This window comes from Hibiscus syriacus, unplaced genomic scaffold (assembly GCF_006381635.1).
Source record: "Hibiscus syriacus cultivar Baekdansim isolate YM2019G1 unplaced genomic scaffold, ASM638163v2 tig00110462_pilon, whole genome shotgun sequence".
NCBI classification, from domain to species: domain Eukaryota; kingdom Viridiplantae; phylum Streptophyta; class Magnoliopsida; order Malvales; family Malvaceae; genus Hibiscus; species Hibiscus syriacus.
Genome location: NW_024062747.1, coordinates 66,974 through 88,451, shown reverse-complemented (window position 1 = coordinate 88,451; position 21,478 = coordinate 66,974). Strand labels below are relative to the sequence as shown.

The 21,478-nt window shown below is 30.9% G+C and overlaps 2 pseudogenes; both read right to left on the bottom strand.

The window, feature by feature from the left end:
• Window positions 1-9,197: 9,197 nt before the first annotated feature.
• Window positions 9,198-11,831, bottom strand: LOC120126990 (annotated as a pseudogene).
• A 5,150-nt stretch (window positions 11,832-16,981) lies between these two features.
• Window positions 16,982-18,008, bottom strand: LOC120126993 (annotated as a pseudogene).
• Window positions 18,009-21,478: the final 3,470 nt, after the last annotated feature.

Genomic DNA, 21,478 nt, shown 5'->3' with positions numbered 1-21,478 from the left:
CATTCAAGGTTCGTTGAGGACTTCTATGATTGCAGCTTCTAAAACTTTTCTTAACAAAGTTAGATTTTGAATTCTCACTTTTTTCAAAACTTTTTGTTCCAACCTTATTAAAAGAAGTTTTAAGATCATCAATATTCTTTTGATGATCATCATGAACTTTTGAAAGTAAGTTATGCAAATCAGTATTTTTCTTTTCAAAATCATTAATTTTGATTTGCAATTCTTTGATCTTACTTTCAAGCTCCATTGTTGGTCTTGGATATAAGACTATTTTTCGTTTTTCAATTTTGAAATATCATTTTTGTATTTTGAAAATAGAGTCTTATAATCCGAAGCCAACCCATTATAATCCTCTAATAACTTATCATAAGATAATTCATCCAAATCGAATGAGTTAGAGGTTACCTTAGAATCTTCCCCGATAACCATCAAGCACAAGTTTGCAACTTCTTGTTCCTTTTCATCGGAACCTTCTTCATCGCTCCATGTAGATACGTGAGCCTTGTGCTTCATTTTAGATTGACACTTTTTCTTCAATTATGGGCAATCATATTTGACATGCCCCAGTTTTTTGCATTCATAGCAAATGATCGGGTCTTTCTCCTTCGATTTAGTTTTAAAGCCTTCATGACGTTTGAATTTTCTTCCTCGGTTGGGCATCATCAACTTTTGAATCGTTTGGAAAATAATGCCATTTCCTCGTCATCATCATCGTCATTCGAATCATTCTCATCTTTTGTGGATTTGAGAGTAACTCTAATGTTTTTCTTCTTCTCCTTCTCCTTTGGTGTCTCGTCAATCTTATCAAGGTCCACTTCATCTTCAAGCATCATTTCATGAGTGAGAAGGGAACCGATTAGTTCTTCAAGAGTTAAGGACGTTAGGTCCTTAGACTCGATGATTGCCGTCTTCTTTGATTGCCACGATTTTGGAAGGGAGTAGTGTAACACCCCCAACCCGTATCCGACCAGGATACGAGTCCGAAGTGTCACATTGACTTTTCAAAAATTTATTCATATAAAATAGTGAGTAATTTAAAACTTTTGTACATGTAACTTATTCAAAATATTTCCAGAACTATTCAGAGCTTAAATGTTTTTGACAAAACCGATCAGAGCATATACAATTCAAAAACATTAATTACATGCCAACTATTTTCAATGTACAGAATACATCTAATTCAAGAGATCTTTTCTGATCTAATATTCGGTAAGAAGTAACTGACATGTCTTGTTCCTCTTTACTTTTCTTTTAGCTTTCCAAACCTACGTGTGAAACAATCACACGCTAAGTTGATGACTTAGTGAGGCATATAAAACATATAATATTTCATATAACATAAAGCATACATAAACATATACCATCATTATCATAATCTCTATCATTATCATTAAGAAACACACATAACATCATATGGTTCATATAACACATTTCAAACCACTTACCTTTGATAACCATTTATAAACCCATCGTATACATATCTCATTTAGTATGCTTGTTTAATCACTTTATTAGCCCATGTACACTAGTGAGAACTTAAGGTATGTGAGTACATTGAGGTTGTGCACACATATGCTGTCACCACAGCTCGATCAATGTCCCGAATGACCAGTCCATAGATTCTGAAGAACCTAGGTAATCAGTCCATATGTCCCGAAGAACATAGGTAAACAGTCCATATGTCCCGAAGAACATAGGTAAACAGTCCATATGTCCCGAAGAACATAGGTAAACCCTCGACCCTTGGCATGCCAACTATACCCTAGCTCTTATATCACATAACATGGGCATTATCATTTAACAGTTCACATTACTTGTCATTTCTCTTCTGTCACATACCACATGTATATGTAACCATGTATTCCATATCATATCACATGTATTGCCTATTCATATGTCATTTCATATAACATATATCATATGTGCATGTAATCACATAGATCGTATCATATAGCTTCATTCATATCACATATTCATATAAGCTCATAGCTTCTTTCACATATACATGTAATCACTTAGTCTATTTTCATGTAATTCTTTTCACTTCTCATATGATTTTATATTCATATCTCACATAGCTCATATCATATTTTCATATCATATATCTTATAATAGATTCTTATATCATCATTTGTTTCCTTTCTACCTATTCATAATCATATATTCATATCAACCATATAATACATATATACAATAACATGTCAACACATATAAATCATACACATATATATTTCTATTTATGAATTCATGCATTTTACTATGGAAATAGACTTGTCGCAAGTCTTATTTCCATTTAACATCATATAATACTAATATGCACTCACCTGGCCTCACTAGTCCATTTCAATCTCTTATCTTCCCTTTTTATCGATCTTACTTGTCAATGATTCCGGAACTCGTTTAGGCTCTGAATCTACATAATTATACATTTTAAGACAATTATTAGATACCTACACCTTGTAATTTGATACTAGCAACTTAAACGAACTTATTAAACCAATATTTATAATTTTCCTTTAGGGGGGAATCGGTTCCCTCCTGTGGGGGTATCGGTTCCCCCTTGACATTCTGTAAATTCTGGTTTGCTTGAGGGGGTATCGGTTCCCCTTGAATGGGTACCGATTCCCCTTGCCCAGAAATCACATTTTTGAGCTCGAAATTCACTTCATTTCAGCTTAAACCTTCATATTTTACTTCCTTTAATAATTACTAAATAACCTTCATCATATATTTCAAATAATCATTAAATTATTTCATTCTTCTACGTTAGTCACCAAATTCTGAAACTTTTCAATCTAGTCACTAACCCGGTATTGCGGATGTTACAAATCTCCCCTCCTTTTTAAGAAAATTCCACCTCGAATTTTCACTGAACATTTTGATAAAACATATCTTTTAATGTTCTCATGTTACTTCATTTACTTACTCTTTCTTGTCATCATCAGGAAACGTACTTTTCAATCCTTTAACTTTTCAATTACCTTTTCCTTTATACATTCATATCATGTCACTTATCACTAATTACATTATCAATCAACATCATAAATCCATCTCTAATTACCTTATAATAATAACCAAATTCGTTTTCCATCATCATTTAACCAAGAACACGACCTTAAATCTTCTTTAAATATGATTCAACATACACTTTATAAAATCTTTTCACCTCACCAATCACTCTTTGCTCACTTGTATATCCAAAAATTATCACCTACACTTCCATATAACCTTTATCGTGTCTGATCCTTTAACTCAATCCCATTTCATTTCTTTATTCCATTCTTCCTTTATTTATTTCTTATACACAAATCATATATTTCCTTTCATGTTCACATACTCTTGTCTTATCACCTATATTCATCGTTATATACCAATCTTCATTGCATCCTCATAACTTTGATAACCTATTTCTTATACTTGTATTTTCATTTCTTAAAATTCCATGCAAATACTTATCTCATTTTCTACATCATAGCTATCTGATCAGAATACCAAACTATATTCAGATTCACATCATAATTGATTAACTCAACTTTACATTTTCTTCCAATCTTATAACTCTATCACTTTTACTCTGACAGTTAATCAATAACATCTGTCCAATCTAGAATACAACCCTAATCAACCAATCACATACATCCTTTCCAATCGAAATTATCTAAAAATTTGTTTACTTAACTTGTCAATTTCACCTCCATTCTCATACATCCTATAATTTCCGTTGTTCAACTAAACATTTTGACTTACTTTGTCTTATAAACTGATCATCGATATACCCATTCATAAACTCTTCTTATCAATCCTCAGCTTTACTCAAATATACAAATCCTTATTCCCTTTACTATACAATAGTACTATGATCCAAATATACAATTGTATCCAGATCCATTTCATATTTGGTTGTCTTATCTTAACAAAATCTCAAAAAAAAAATCAATTCTATACCTTTTCCATCACATAATCTGGTTAGTCAACGCTAACTCTTTTCATCTAGAATGCAAACCCTTATTATAGCCACACTCTTGCTTATACACCATATTATCCCTTTGTCTTAAATTCATAAACTCTATCTCCATATCTCTTATGCACTTGTCACTGATGCATCTATTCTTGAATTCTTATACAAATACTCACCATATCCTTTGATCTTTTTAACAATCTTATAGTGACACTTGTTCACCATATTCTATCTTATCCACATAATAACAAAACTACTCTATATCGTGTTTCCGATTCAAAACAATGAAAACTTTCTATCATTATTCAGATATGATTTCAGCTTTCTGAAATCAACTTTTGATCTTACTAGGCATTTCCTGAGGTGTCCGCTCTTCATCCTTGCCTGGCCAGGGCAGGTGAATAGCTATCACAATCAGGAATATCACCTTCACTTACTTCGAAATTATCACGATCGGATTTCTACTGTATTAAACTATTCTTATTATATTAGCAAGACAACATACTCCTTACACTATCAGATCAGAATTTTTTTTTCACTCTATGTTGGCATGTACACATTTTATGACACTTTGGACTTCGGTTTATGCCGAGAATCGGCTAAACCTTAGCTCTGATACCATTAAATGTAACACTCCCAACCCGTATCTGACCAGGATACGAGTCCGAAGTCTCACATTGACTTTTCAAAAATTTATTCATATAAAATAGTGAGTAATTTAAAACTTTTGTACATGTAACTTATTCAAAATATTTCCAGAACTATTCAGAGCTGAAATGTTTTTGACAAAACCGATCAGAGCATATACAATTCAAAAACATTAATTACATGCCAACTATTTTCAATGTACAGAATACATCTAATTCAAGAGATCTTTTCTGATCTGATCTTCGGTAAGAAGTAACTGACCTGTCTTGTTCCTCTTTACTTTTCTTTTCGCTTTCCAAACCTACGTGTGAAACAATCACACGCTAAGTCGATGACTTAGTGAGGCATATAAAATATATAATATTTCATATAACATAAAGCATACATAAACATATACCATCATTATCATAATCTCTATCATTATCATTAAGAAACACACATAACATCATATGGTTCATGTAACACATTTCAAACCACTTACCTTTGATAACCATTTATAAACCCATCGTATACATATCTCATTCAGTATGCTTGTTTAATCACTTTATTAGCCCATGTACACTAGTGAGAACTTAAGGTATGTGAGTACATTGAGGTTGTGCACACATATGCTGTCACCACAGCTCGATCAATGTCCCGAAGGACCAGTCCATAGATTCCGAAGAACCTAGGTAATCAGTCCATATGTCCCGAAGAACATAGGTAAACAGTCCATATGTCCCGAAAAAGCATAGGTAAACAGTCCATATGTCCCGAAGAACATAGGTAAACAGTCCATATGTCCCGAAAAACATAGGTAAACAGTTCATATGTCCCGAAGAACATAGGTAAACCCTTGACCCTTGGCATGCCAACTATACCCTAGCTCTCATATCACATAACATGGGCATTATCATTTAACAATTCACATTACTTGTCATTTCTCTTCTGTCACATACCACATGTATGTGTAACCATGTATTCCATATCATATCACATGTATTGCCTATTCATATGTCATTTCATATAACATATATCATATGTGCATGTAATCACATAGATCGTATCATATAGCTTCATTCATATCACATATTCATATAAGCTCATAGCTTCTTTCACATATACATGTAATCACTTAGTCTATTTTCATGTAATTATTTTCACTTCTCATATGATTTTATATTCATATCTCACATAGCTCATATCATATTTTCATATCATATATCTTATAATAGATTCTTATATCATCATTTGTTTCCTTTCTACCTATTCATAATCACATATTCATATCAACCATATAATATATATATACAATAACATGTCAACACATATAAATCATACACATATATACTTCTATTTATGAATTCATGCATTTTACTATGGAAATAGACTTGTCGCAAGTCTTATTTCCATTTAACATCATATAATACTAATATGCACTCACCTGGCCTCACTTGTCCATTTCAATCTCTTATATTCCCTTTTTATCGATCTTACTTGTCAATGATTCTGGAACTCGTTTAGGCTCTGAATCTACATAATTATATATTTTAAGACAATTATTAGATACCTACACCTTGTAATTTGATACTAGCAACTTAAACGAACTTATTAAACCAATATTTACAATTTTCCTTTAGGGGGAATCGGTTCCCTCCTGTGGGGGTATCGGTTCCCCCTTGACATTCTGTAAATTCTGGTTCGCTTGAGGGGGTATCGGTTCCCCTTGAATGGGTACCGATTCCCCTTGCCCAGAAATCACATTTTTGAGCTCAAAATTCACTTCATTTCAGCTTAAACCTTCATATTTTACTTCCTTTAATAATTACTAAATAACCTTCATCATATATTTCCAATAATCATTAAATTATTTCATTCTTCTACGTTAGTCACCAAATTCTAAAACTTTTCAATTTAGTCACTAACCCGGTATTGCGGATGTTACAAGTAGACTAACTTCTTTACAAGCTTTTCATTTGAAATGTTCTCTCCATATGATTTGAGACCATTGACAATCGTTGAAAATCTATTCGTCATAGCTTTGATATCTTCATTTGGTTTCATCCTGAAATTTTCATAGCTATGTGTTAGAATACTAATTTTAGATTTCTTTACCACATCGGTACCTTCATGAGTGACTTGAAGTTTACCCCATATTTCTTTGGCGGTTTTACAAGATGAAACTCTTCCGTATTCATCTGGTCCAAGAGCACAAAATATGATATGGATGGCTTTGGAGTTGAGCTAGAACATTCTTGTCTCACATTCACTCCATAATTTTGGATGAGTGAGAGGCTTGATGTATCCTTCTTCTACTGCATTCCATGCTCCCATGTCACTTGCTTGAATGAAGTACATCATCCTATTTTTCCAATAGGCATAGTTAGCCCCATTGAAGAAAGGAAGCTTGTTGACGGGCATCGAATCGAGACCGGAGTCGAAGTTTGAAGTAGAGGTCATTGATGACTTTGATTATCGATGTAACTCTTCCCGAATTGACTCAAGAAGCGATTAAACCTTCAAATGAGTTAGGCTCTGATGCCAATTGTTGAGTTAATCGATTGACGGAATCGGCCAAGAGGGGGTGAATTGGCAATTAAAATTTTGTGGAAGCTTTTGCAGAAAATTGAAAGTAATTACACAGCGATTTAGAGTGGTTCGACTTTTTCAATCAAAGTATACGTCCACTATATTAGCTATCCACACTAATAATTTTCCAACAAATTCACTAATTTGTTCTTTCTTTTGAGGCCAAAGTGATAACCTTACAACACCCTCAAGAATTATACCCCAATTCTTGAGAACACTCTTTCTTAAAGAGAAGATTACAAATTTCGCAAACTTACAAGAAAAACCTCACAAGGCAAATATGTTTGCATAATTCTAGAACAAAGAAAGAATACTCAAGAATAAATACAATTGAGCACAATAAGTGCTCTTGAAAGCAAAATGAATATTGAATGAAAAATAGGCTTGAAATGCTCAAACTTGAGGTTTGATTCTCTCTTGATTCTAGTTGCTTGATGTATCTTGTTGTTGATCAATGGCTTCTAAGCTTGTTTAAATACACCTTGAATTATTTCTGAACGTTGGGGATCATTAATGAAGTTGTTGGAGCCGTTTAACTGTGAAAACAATTAATATTTCTGCTTGGAGCGTGGGGGGAATCGGTACCCCCTCATGGGGAATCGGTTCCCTAAGTGTAAAATTTAAATATTCGACCGTTGAACAGTGGGGGGAATCGGTGCCCTCCGAGCATACTGGAATTTCTCGGAGCCAAACCATTCAGGGGGATTCGGTTCCCTCTGGACAAACTGTAATCTTTGGCTTTTAAACGGTTCGAAATACCTTGTAAAATTGTTTTGAAATTATTTTAAGATTAAAACTTAATTTTACACTTTAGTAAGGATTTAAAATGAACTTTGAAATACTTTGAGTAATATTTTGATATTCGAGTTAATATATCGAATATGCTTAGAAAAATCATTTTCAAAATTAAAATTCTTTTAATTTAATTTGTTATATCAGAACATCAAAATGTTTCAACATCTCCCGTATAGTTTACCCTAATATAAATATATGTTATGAATGAAATATTAATGAAATGAGTTATTTTATCAACTTTTCTGCATATTTAACTCTTCAAGATATTGGTGATGATGATGAGAGAGGAAGGTGGCCTTGACCTTTCTCCATATAGAAAATTTTCCTTTTTTTATTAAAAGAAATCTATGCTCTCCGTATGCAAAGTGCAAACTGATAAAAAAATATTGAAGAATGACGACCCAGATGACGAAATTGAAATTATTTTTTTAGTAGTTAATGGAAATTAAGTTTGTATTCAATTTAGTACCTTTATCTTATTGCCAATGGACGTTCAAACCATTAACAATTACACTGATGCAAACACCATATAGTATTAAACATCCCAAAGACACAAACACCCTTCACTTCCTCGTACAGTCTTCACTCCTCAGTTCAGTGGTGAAATTATAAAGGAATGAGTAGACCCATTCTCAAAAAATATAAAATTAATTTTTTTTAAATTAAACTTTTTAAATAATTCCTAATAAATAAATAAAGGTGAACTTGTCCATTAACAATCTTTCCATATTTTTATCAGACATTGAAAATGAGATTTGAGAAAACTCAGAAACCCCTTACCTCCTTGGCCAATGAAATTGTTTCTTCTTCGAAATGATTAGTTTGATTTGTTAAGGTGATTAGTATTAGGGTTTTATTCCTATATTATATTGATATTTTATGAGATGATTATAAATTATACCTATTAATTTTTTAATCCATTAACAATATAAATATCTTGTAAAAATTATGTAATCTGAATCTTTTAATAAGAATAATATTTTTTTAACATTTGCTGTAATAAGCAAAATAGGCAAGGGGTAGAGTGAAGAGAAAGGGTTAAGATGACAAAAAGTCCATCTTGTCATTATAACCAGTAACCACACATGTCCGATTGCTTTTGGTTTGAGAGAACTGATGCGAAGGACATAAATGATAGTGACTATTCATCACCGTCCCATTCATGATTTTCCCTAGCAGATTTTCATTCAAAAACGTTTAGATTCATTTAGTGATAATGAAGATAATTAATATAAAGTAGCACATTCAATATAAAATGGGGTATTATAATTATTTATATACATACAACTGTATAAGGCTGCAAAGCAATGCCATTAAAGACAACACAAAAAAGGTTTGAAGTAAAAAAAGAAACATTCAATAAGATTGTTAGTGAGGGTAGTTTTTTCTTTTTAGATGAGTGAATGGAAGCCATTTTGGTGAAGCCAAGTCTGGGAAGAAGGTGTAATCTGCGATGGGAATCCTGATGATGCTGCAGAATTTCCAAACAACTGTTGATGATCACCGCTTGATAGCGAAAGATCACTCCCAATTCGGCCTCCATTGCTGCTTCTTGGAAAATGAATCTAATAATTCACGAACAAATACGCTATAAAAAAAGAAAAAGTAATTTTGAGTAAATTTCGATATCTAATCAAAAGCTAAACAAACCTGGTAAGTTGATGGATTAATGTATGGAGGAATAATCTGAAACATCTCTCCAGGTCTCTTGAACTGTCCATTATTATACTTTGTTGTTGCTGGAGCTTGAATGTGTGTTTGACTCAACAGCATCATTGTTTCTTCCTCGCTATAACCCAAACCACTTTGCCTGTCAGTCGTAGTTTTCACATTGTTTGAGTTCGAATTCCCTAAGCTTAAGTCCAGGTTGTGATCTCCGGCATTACCGGACGTTTCTAAACAACAAGAAGCACGAGGAACGGATTCAACATATAAATCTTTCAAAGGGAAAATGATTAATGAACAATACGATGGAATTTAATTTACTTACCGCCAGAATTATTAAGCTCGTTTTCGTATATGCTGGGATCAAAGTTAGTAACAGCGTCTTTTCCATTGCACTTAATTGCAGCTCTGTCATAAGCCCTACAAAAATGGACCAGAAGACTCTACAGTTTATTTTTAATTTAGAAGACGAAAGAAGAAGGAAACACACGAACCTGGCTGCTTCAATCTCGGTGTCAAACAAGCCTAAATAAACATACCTGCAACAAGACAATTGAACAGCTCGATGAAGAAACAAACAATAATATTATTTGCTATGAATACAAGGATCAAGAAAAAAAGGGTTACTTTTTGCCTAAAAATTGGCCCATTCTGGCTTCCCATCTCCCACATTTGTGTAAAGTAACTCCTCTATATTTCGAACTTCCTCTGGGAAAACCGGTGCTTTGTCGGCGAAGAGCATGCACAAATTCTTCCTTGGTTAGGTTACTCATCTGTTATGCAACAAAAAAGACACAATCTTTACCTTTTTGTAAGACAAGATGAGATAAACTGCTTCTGCCTTAAGATCACCTGTTTCAAGTCCTCCTTGTAATCTTCGATGGTAAAGTTTATATCGGCCTCTAATCCCCGGAACTTGATTGCTGCCCTATCATATGCACTGCCATACATATTAAGCTTTTGTTAAGTTCCCCCCCCCCCATAGTTTTCTTTGTGTGATAAAAGAGATATAAAAGGGATCGAGACTCGAGAGATCACCGAGCAGCCGCTTGTGCCGTATCAAATCCACCTAACTCAGCCGAGAAAACGAAGAAATCAGACACGAAACTTGTCTGAAAATCTAATCGAAAAACTGATGAGAATAAAGGACAGTACTTATACCTAAATAAACTTGTTTTCCACAATCCCTGTACGTCAAATGACAAATCCAAAAACAACTTAAATTCTGATTGGCTTAAATATAGTAAGAAAGAAAAAGAAATTCCAAGTCTTGTTGTTGTGATTTAAATGAGAAAAAAATAAGTAAAACTAACCAAATATGAGACTCCCATCTGCCAGTTCTTCTATAAAAGGTAACTCCTCTATACTGAGAGCTTCTCGACCTAGGTCCTCTCCTGCTTTTCTTCATCGGGTGTGAAGCTTCAGCGGATCTTTCTGGGGTGAGAAGCTCAGATTGGCAGAATCTGACGCCTACCCAGTGAGCCTGGGGGAACACTGAAGGGGAACCCGTTTCCTGGTCTTGATCGAGAGGGAAGAACTGGCGGGTCACGGGAGCCGGGTCACTCTCCATGGAGCACTCTTCTTCTTCGTGAGGCACCGAGAAACCGAAAATCCTGCTACTTCTCTTCTTTAAGCATGCTTTAACTCGCTCACCATCTTCTTCGATCCATCCTCAACTACCAAAGCTGATGAGCTTGAATTCGACATGGATCCGACCCGTTTTCCCTTGTCTTCATCACCGTCTACGGAAGTCTTATGCGACGAACAAAAGCCCTCGGATTCATCGTCTCTCGGTTGTTGATACGGCGAGTCATTAAGATCCCACATTTTCCCCCTATTTCTCAGTTTATAATCTCCAGCAAAAAGAAAACAACAAACTCAAGAAAACATCATCACCAAACAAAATAAAGGCCAGAAAATTCAGAGAGAAAACTAAAAGAAAACCTCGGTCTTTTCTATCTCTCCCTCCACTTAGTAGATAAACAATGAGGGAAGGGATAAAGGAAAGATGTTTCGGAAAAGGAAAAAGAAAAGATGTTTCGTAAAAGGAAAGAGAATTGTTAGTTAGCTAAAAGATAGTAATAGCTAAGAAGGAAGGAAAGAAAGGGTTAGAGAAGACTGGAAGAAGTTGTAAAACAAACTCAGCTGCTGAAGGCAGAATAGAAGAAACAATTTTGAGTTTAAACTTATAGCCAAAACCATCCACAATCTCTTCCTTTATTAGTAAAACATTTCTTTATTATTTCTGTCTTATTTTCTCTTTCTTACCACTTGCTTATAAATAAATATTTGTCATTTTTGTGGCTCGCTTTCTTCTGAAACCCAATGGCTGTAGGGCTTGTTTATATATATAATTCGCCAATCGAATTTAATGAAGCTAAACTATACAAATTTAAAAAGTAAAGTATTTACTATTTATATTTTTTATATATAATATCTTTATTATTAAAATATTATATATTGTTAATGTTAGTTTAATGACATGATATATTTGTAAGAGAGATTAATTTTAAAATTTTAATAAAATATTAATTTAACTGGGCATTCGAACGGTTTCTACTACAATGACATCGTTCATAACTAAAATAAAATAAAAATAAAAATATTAGACAAATACTATACAAATTTTATTCAATAAGAAATAATGCGTATGATACATATCAAAAACACAAAATTACACACACATGCTATTTGGATGACAATATGTGTATATAAACATTGTCTTCATTCACTCAATAATTGTATGTTTAAAAGACTATATATAACCATTTAAAAAAAACTCGTATATAAACAATGTGAGATTTAAGAATATCATCAATCATGACAGAAAAATTATTGGTTTTAAGCGGTTAAAGATAGTTCTTAAACTTGAACATACTTATATTAGTATGACAGTTAAAAAATTATTTTATTATGAAATACTTGAGATCTTAGTATCCAAATTTGTCTTTAACAATTCAAAATCAATCATTTTTTTTATGATATTCTCAAATCTTATATGCTTTTATATAAAATTTTTGAAACATTTAAATACAATATTTTAATTATACAATTATTGAGTGATCGAAATTAAGGCTTATAAACACGTGTCATTAGTGTCGTTTTATCAGTTTATACTCATGCTCATACAATTACGCGACTTTAACATGCATCGCGTGAAATGTTTCTTTTTAAATAAAAGTCATATAATTTTTATCTCAATATTTTTATTTCTTTTCATTTTAGTCCTATATGACGTCGGTGTTGTACACATCTCCCTACCACGTAGGCAAAGATACTCTCTCTAAAATGAGCCTTTTGAAATGTGCTTCCACATAAACAAAACTTTTTCAAAAGGGTGTTATTTTGATAAATAATTATTTGGTGCCATTTTAGTGAAAAAAGTTTAAAAATATATTTTAATAAACAATCAATTTAACTCTTAAATATTAGATAAATAACAATTAATTCTTAAATTTGACTAAAAAATAAAATCACTTGTCGTCGGTACGATTACTACTGTCGACTTTCATTAGTTACCATCGTTGATGACCATTAAATCTTGCAAATTATAACTTTTTAAATACGAATATATCATTCGTCTCATTAAAATATACCTTAAATCTCACAGATTGATGATTGTTCCAAAGTATAGTGGAACAAACTTAGTATTGATTCTGAAATAAAAAAAAGTCATATTTTGATCTATCACATAGTTGTATATTTCAAATATACCACCAAAGTAAAACTAATATATAAATAAATGCTTATATATATGTACGTATATAACTTGTATAAGATATTTATTAGTAATTTTATTATTGAATGCCGATATATTTATAAAATGTTTTCAGGGTATAAAATCAATTTTTTTATATTGATTAATATTGTTTAGAACTTAAACTTACACATATAATTGTGTACAAACAATATGTGTGGGTATTTGTAGAATTATTTTGGTTTATATTTGAGTATATACTCTTAACAGTTTATTTATTTATTTATTATAATGATCGATTATAATTAAAATTTTACTTGTATTTTACTGTGAATGATTTGTATTATTATAATTCAAACTTACTAATTTTCATAAAGAAATTAAAATAATGCAATTATTGTTACGTACCATATTCTTAATATTCATGATAAACGCTTGACATCCATCAATATTGCACTTTGATTTATACGACACAAGTCTGTTTCAAGATATTTGAGTGATTTCGTAATCAGACAGTGGCATCTAATTGCAAGCAATTGCTATGATTACATGGGGCACCTATATATGCTTGGGATATTATTATCAGGAGTGTGCGTTCGATCGAGTTGATTTGAGTTAAAAAGTTTTGAGTTACTCGAGTTGATAAGTCTTATTTTATAACTGGAAGTGGACTTGGATTTTTTTCGAGTCGAATTTTAGAGTTTCTGTTTAAAATTAACTATAAATATTTATATATTATCATATCATTTTATTTCAATTTAAAGAATTTTATATAACCATATAAATACATATATATTTCTTTATATTTTTTTCATATGTGATATACATATAATACATGGTCCAAGGACTCGACTCAAACTTGAAAACCAATCTACTAATTACTAAAAATTTCTAGTTACTATTCGAGTTTTTGAGTTGTATTTTACAACTCAATTTGACTTGAAATTTTTTCGAGCTGAGTTTGAAGTTTCTACTTGAATTCAATCGACGATTTTGCTTACTCCTAATCATTATTAACAATAAATAATAAATGGGGACCATTTTTTGAAGCTTACTAATACTTTAATATTTATGTACATATTTTTTTTATAAGTCTGGAGTGAATATAAGTAAATTTGTTTAAAAAAATTTAATCGTTTAACAATGAACGAATACTCTTGCATATGCAGTGCCCAAACCTAAGACCTCAAGGGATAACAACAAATCTCTTAACCACTAAGATCATTTGATTCATTTATTACGTACATTATTAGATGGGAAAAACTTATTAAATGCTAAAAGGAGCAAGGTGGAAACGAATCCCTAATTTAGTTCGAGTTGTTGATATGGAAATGGAATAGATAGTTCTCAATTTACTTTTAAGTTACTCTTTATGGTTTATGAAAGAAATTAATTTATCAACTCATAATTAGGCAAATACAAATATTAGTATAGAACAAAGGGAGACATGTGTTTAAATGTATAGCTCTACATTTAGGGTGTATAGTAGTTTAAAAAGAACAACATAGAATTGAAATATATTATTATGTTTCTCTCTGTATTAAACAATTAAAAGAAATTTAAATTTTAGTTTTGAGATTCCACATGAAATATGACTTTCTTTTCTTGGCAAAGTATTGGATCCTATTCAAAAGTGTAGATGACAAAAGGGGTCTACATGAAGAAAAAAATGAAATTAGGTCCATGGGTTTTTGATAGTTTATGAAAATAAACCTTTCATGTATATGCAATAAACAAGTGTCCCCATTTGTGAGAAAACCATAAAGATAACCTCCTTCACATTGATTCTGGTTGACACGTGAAATCATAAGAAAGATTGATGGTGGATGGATGATGAATTGTAGTGATTATTGGACTTGATTTAGAAACTTTCTTAAAAGGAATTCGTGGTTGGCATGTATAATAAAAAGATACAAAAAAAAAGTAATAACGCAGACAAAAATATGTACTAGTCTTGGACCACCTCCCTTCTCCCACATTAAGAACGAGACCATAAATTACCATACACTGCATCAATCACTCCAAACAACCATTCAATGCAACCGATGTGGACCTCATTTTTTTTATTTCTTTCTTCCCTTCTCTCTAAAGACTATCACACCGGTCCCGGTTCATACGAATTGAATCTTGAATAAGATGTATTGAATTAACCTGAATGATTTTAATAGTTAAAGAGAATATTGTTCTCCTGAATCATGAATTATAGGGTAGTACATATTGATGTAATTATATGATATGAAAATAAAAGATCATACAAAAATAACACGAATAATTGATATGATAATGGCATGATTGTAAAACTACGTGGTTCCACTTCCAGTAATGGGGTCGAGTTGATAATGAATATTTGACAGCAAACAACAGATATCTAAGACATGGGTTGGGAGAAGATTGATTATATGCTTTGCATTATAAAGGTGATCTGATTTAGCTGAAACAAAAGTAATAATTGAATCTGGGAAACTGATAAGATATTGTGGATGTATGATACCTCATCCTACTGGATAACAATAACATGTTGAAAGCAGATGAGTTTAAGGACAGCTGGGTTTCAGTGGAGACTACTCTTTTCAAGCATCCAAAGCCCAAGTCCAATATTAATTCAAGTTCCATGCACATCAAGTTTATTGTACAAGGCTGAAGTCCAGATTTTGTTGAAGTTCCAGGTCCTTTTAGGAATGTTTTGTCCGTGCAATTCTATAAACTTTCGTTGTAGATAATACATTTTAAGGTAAATTATGTATTTTATCATTCATATATTTTTACAATTTACTTTAATCATTTAACTATTTTTTTAAATTACTTAATATTATATTTTAATTTCATTTAAGTCATTTATTATTTAAAGATACAATAAAATGATGTATCATCATAAGATAATTAATCATCATTAATAAATAAATAAAAATTACAACATTGATAGTGTTTTTATTTTCTAATGAGAGATAATAAAACGAAACTAAAATATAATATCAAATATAATTTATTTTAAAATATCATAACAAAATCATAGAAATAAATAAATAATTAAATAAATAATTTATCATATTATTCTCAAATTTTTAACTTGTTTAGGATTATATATATAGTTTGATAGTATAGATAATTATAAATAAGATTCATTCAATTTTTTAATCATTAATAATATATCTACAAACATAATTACTCGAATTCAAAATTTATAAAAAGAATAATATTCTCTTATTTTAAGATCGATTAATAAATATATATTTACTTTCTTTTTCTTATTTCTTCTTCGATTATTATGATAAGCAAGGGTTTATGTGGATTAAACAATATGAAGGCAGTAATTAACTACCATTATATACGCATGCACCATATTTAAATATATATATTTAGAACAAATCAAATTACATTAAAGAAAATATTATTAAAAACAAATATCTTAATAATTAAATGAATTATTATTATTTTTAAAGGTCACTGGTTCAAACGTCAACTACTATAAAGTTTAATGTAAATGTGATTGAACATTTATTATTAACTAGTTGAAAGTATTCAAAACATATACTACTTTACTTTATAATCATTTTATGTTTGTAATCATTTTAGCTTAATCATATATATATATATATATATACATTGAATTTAATACTCAATAAAATTTCAGAAAATAATGGTTGTCCAACTAAAAGAAAAGGGCAGAAATTGGAAATTAGCACCAAACATACAATTATCCCCCTTCCACCGTTCAATTTTTATCACCACAACTGGATCCCACCAATTTGCCTAAATAGAAAAACCAAAAAAGAATTCTCATTAAAAAACTAATAATTAATACAAAAGGCTTCATCGTTTTTTCCCATACTTACCTCCACTACAGTGTGCACGATACGAAATGCCGGTGCATTTTAGCAATGGCCATCCTTTTTGTCAGGGACATACCAAAAACTACAACTTTGTAATCATAGATGTTGGAGGGCCGTGATTCAAACAACTTCCCTTTCCCCGCTTTTGTTCCCTTCCCCATTCAGTATCCGAATCTTCCGGGTCAGGCATCTTGTTCAAGTCAACCCGATGTAAAAACCCACCTGTACTTGGCTTCAACTCCTCCTCATAACCATGATTATAATTGTGACGGTGGTGGTGAGCTGCCTCAAGCGCATCAACTCTAGCACCAACTTCGACAGCCTTTTTCCTTATAGAAGAAGCCGATAAATCGCCATCGCCGCCACCGAATTTTTCTCCCGACAAAAGGTCGGGAAAATTCAACCTAGCCGAGGGTCCACGCAGGTAAAAAACCGCCGTGTCGTAAGCTCGAGCCGCCGCGACGGGTGGAGTAAGAACCCAACCAAATCCTGGAGCGCTTGTTGGACTCCCTAATCTCAGCCACCCATTTCCCCCACTTCTCATCCTAATCCCTTTGTACGGCCTCTCCGCCGTAGACTTCCTCGAACTCCCTTGAAGCAACAACGGCCGTTCCATTCTCCATAGCTTCCAAAGTAATGGAGAAATCCTAAGTTTTGTCAGCTTGTGTCTGTCTTGGGTTTTTATCAGAAAAATGGAACTATGAAGAAGGATTGAAAAAATTTAGAGTGGGCATAGTCAGCTTGGTTGTGTCATGTGTTTAAGTTTACACGTTGGAATGAAATGTTTTTTCCGACACAACAAAACATATGTTGGAAGAAATACGGAAGATAAAGGAAGAAAATCCAAATTCACCCATACAGGTGTATGTGAAGTAATAAAGGGAATTGGTTATATACAATATTCTTTTCCCAATATTATTATTGAGGGAAAGAAGAAATCCGGACGTGGACTCGGCATATCCAGGCTTGTCTGGCCACCGTCTATATTTGTTTATGAAGAAAACAAATCATTGTTAACCTTACGTTTTATCAATATTATCACAAAAATTATCTTTTTATATTAATTATTATTTACAATCATTTAAATTTGTTAACATTAGTTAATATTTTAATATATTATATATCTTAATTATAAAAATAAAAGATAAAAATTATACCAATTATAACATTTGAAGGAGTGATACATGATCATAAATGAAGCTGCAAGTTAAGATACATAAGAAATATTGTGATTTGCCCAATCCTAGAGGCAGAATTATGTTGTACATATAAAGGCCTCTGAAATACTTGAAATATCGAAGAAAAATAGATAGTAGTTGAGATCGATAATAGCGAAATTGTTAAACTGATCTAAAAGATAACCACAATGACAATTTAGCTTAACTCGACTTATTTAAGATTTGTTAAACTGCGACTTAAAAGGGTCAATTGAGTATATACTAAGAGAAGGAAACTATAATCCTATTTAATTACATTTGCTACATAAACATTAAATTAGTGAGATACTGAGATGGTCATGATAAAAATTAGTGAAATAGAGCAGCTGTCATTAGGTGTTTACCTAAGATTTCATACTACAAAAAAAGTTTAATCATATGAATAAATAAAATTAATTAATCATATGAACAATTATGTAATTAGGAAGGCGGTGATGGAGGGATTTGGGGGTTGTCGTTTTTGTGAGAGTGAAGTGAGTTTCGATAGTTTTGAAAAGGAAACACTTTTGTTCTTCTTTCCAAGTTTTTTAATCCATCATTAATATACCATTTAATATTTAAATTTAATTTCACAGTTTAAATTAATATTTATATTTCCTCTCCAAATTATAATTGTTGTATATATTCAACTTTTTATCACGTGTTTTGGTATTCAATTTGATACTTTTTTTGATTAACTATTTGTATTTAATTATTGATTAACTAGTTTAGATCGAGTTACGTAAGAATCATAAAGAAAGACGACCCTTTCAATCCATTTTACTTTATTCGTAATCATCAGGATTTAAATTACTAACATTATTTAAGAAATTAATACTTTATCTCACAAGGACGTATTAATTATTGATGATGTTAATATGCAACAAATAATATATTTAGTTATTGTTTTGATTCAATATATAAATAACAATAATTATATTTTTATGATATGTTTTATGTCTTGATGATACGTTTTTCTTTACCTTTTAACGTTTTTGGTTGTTTGATCGATCTTTATATCACATATTTGTTTCTCCTTTATTTTTAATTTTTAATAACTCTTATCTTTATGACACGTCTTTATTTACTATTTGGCACGTTTTCGATTATTTAGTTGATTTTTTTCATTTATCTTTTTTAAGAATTGGATTTGTGTTTGTAAATATTTTTCTCATATCATTCGTCTATGATTTACAATTTTTATCAATGTTCTTTAAGTAGTTTAATCCTTTTTTATAGTTCATTTGTCGATATAGTCATATCTATATTTTGTTCGATTTTTTTGTTGATTTTTAATATTTTCTTATATGATCCTGATATGATTTTAAATGACTAATTTTTATGTTAATAGTTATAGAAAAACATCATAATTACATATTTAATTTATAATTATAATTATAATCTTTCATAATTATAATCTTTCATAATAATTTTAAATATGTATTTTAAACAAAATTAGTGGCTTTTATATAAAATTTAAAGACCAGATCACATATAATCATTAATTGAATTAAACTTAATTTTCGCGATGATGATGCCATTTTTTTGTTTTGCCCCCATTTTTGTTATTAATAAATAATTTAATGTATTTATTTATTTATTTTATGTTAAATTGGTGAGTAGGGAAGGATTGCGAAGGAGATTGGGTAGGTCGGTGTTCTGTCGGGGGATAACAGTAACACCGTTGGGACTTGACTTTCTATTCCGCGCAATAATATTACGAGTGCATGGGCTTTTTGTCTTTTCCATAACTTTTGCCTATAAAACCTCTTTGAGTTAATTTTTCTTTGTTTTAAAATAGAATATTTCTAAATTTAAATATTTAATTAATTTCGGCATTTGTCACCTTTTACTAATTTAATGTCTAATACTTTTTACTAATTTAAATATAATATTGAAATACATTATGTCAGGCATGATATATAATTGATTATATTGACTTCGAAGTAGAATCAATATGCGACATATACGATAAAGCTGAAGTAATGGAATACGTTATTAAATAATAATGCATGTGGTTTGTCATGCCGACCATTTTTTCTGGAATAGAATGCCAACATATATATAATGATGATATATATTATATAAACACATTTCTTGCAACCTGACATTTATTATATAATTAAATATTTGACAAAGGAATTACATCAATAATTGAGACTATGAAATAAATTGTTTATTTGAAGAAAACATACAATATGATCCCTTCTTTCATGAATATAATGTATAATTAATGGAGTCAAATGTATTGGATGCTAAGCTATGAAACAAAGAAAAATCACGTCCAATGAATTAATTGAAAGAAATGATTACACTAATAGGATTTGACTATATTGAAGATGAAGGTAATAACACTATTTATTTATTAATTCTTATTAATAACTTAGAATTAATATATATATATATATAAGAATAAATAAGCCGGGTTTTAGTTTAGGCTTAATCAAAAAATCTACCCCTGAGCTGTAACCTAATTTTCGTTTTGATCTTTAAAGTTTTCTTTATTAGAAGTCACCCTAAAAGTAGGGGTGTTCATAGTTTGGTTTCAACTAAATTAACTGACTGAACCATAGTTTTTTCGGGTTAATCGGTTAGTTAATGGTATTAAACTTCTGTTATCGATTAATTCGGTTCAAAATCAATTAATTAACTTAATTAACCGAAAATATCAAATATATTATATATTTATTTATATATTACCTAGCCTTAGAAGTGTTTAAAGTTTAGTTTTAACCGATCGAATGAACTGAATTAACAAAAAATATTAAATATAAATTATTTATAAATTTCAGTTAATTCGGTCAACCGACCAGTTAACCGAACTTTATTTGGTTCAGTAAAAAAAATTCGAGAATATTTTTAAAAAATTGATTAATGATATGTAGGAAATTCAATTCGACAAGTTAATTGAACCTACCGATTAAACACCCTACCTAAAAGTGTATTTTCATTACCTATTTTAACCCTGTAACTAACGGTCGTGAATATACGTGTACTTATAATTAAACAGCTTGTGATAAAGAAAAAAGAAATCTTAAGGTGTTTTGTTTTGTGCAGACCGCTTATTTTTCAGGGAGGACCAAGGCTTTTTATTATTGCTGTTGTTTCGGGTTGTTTTTAT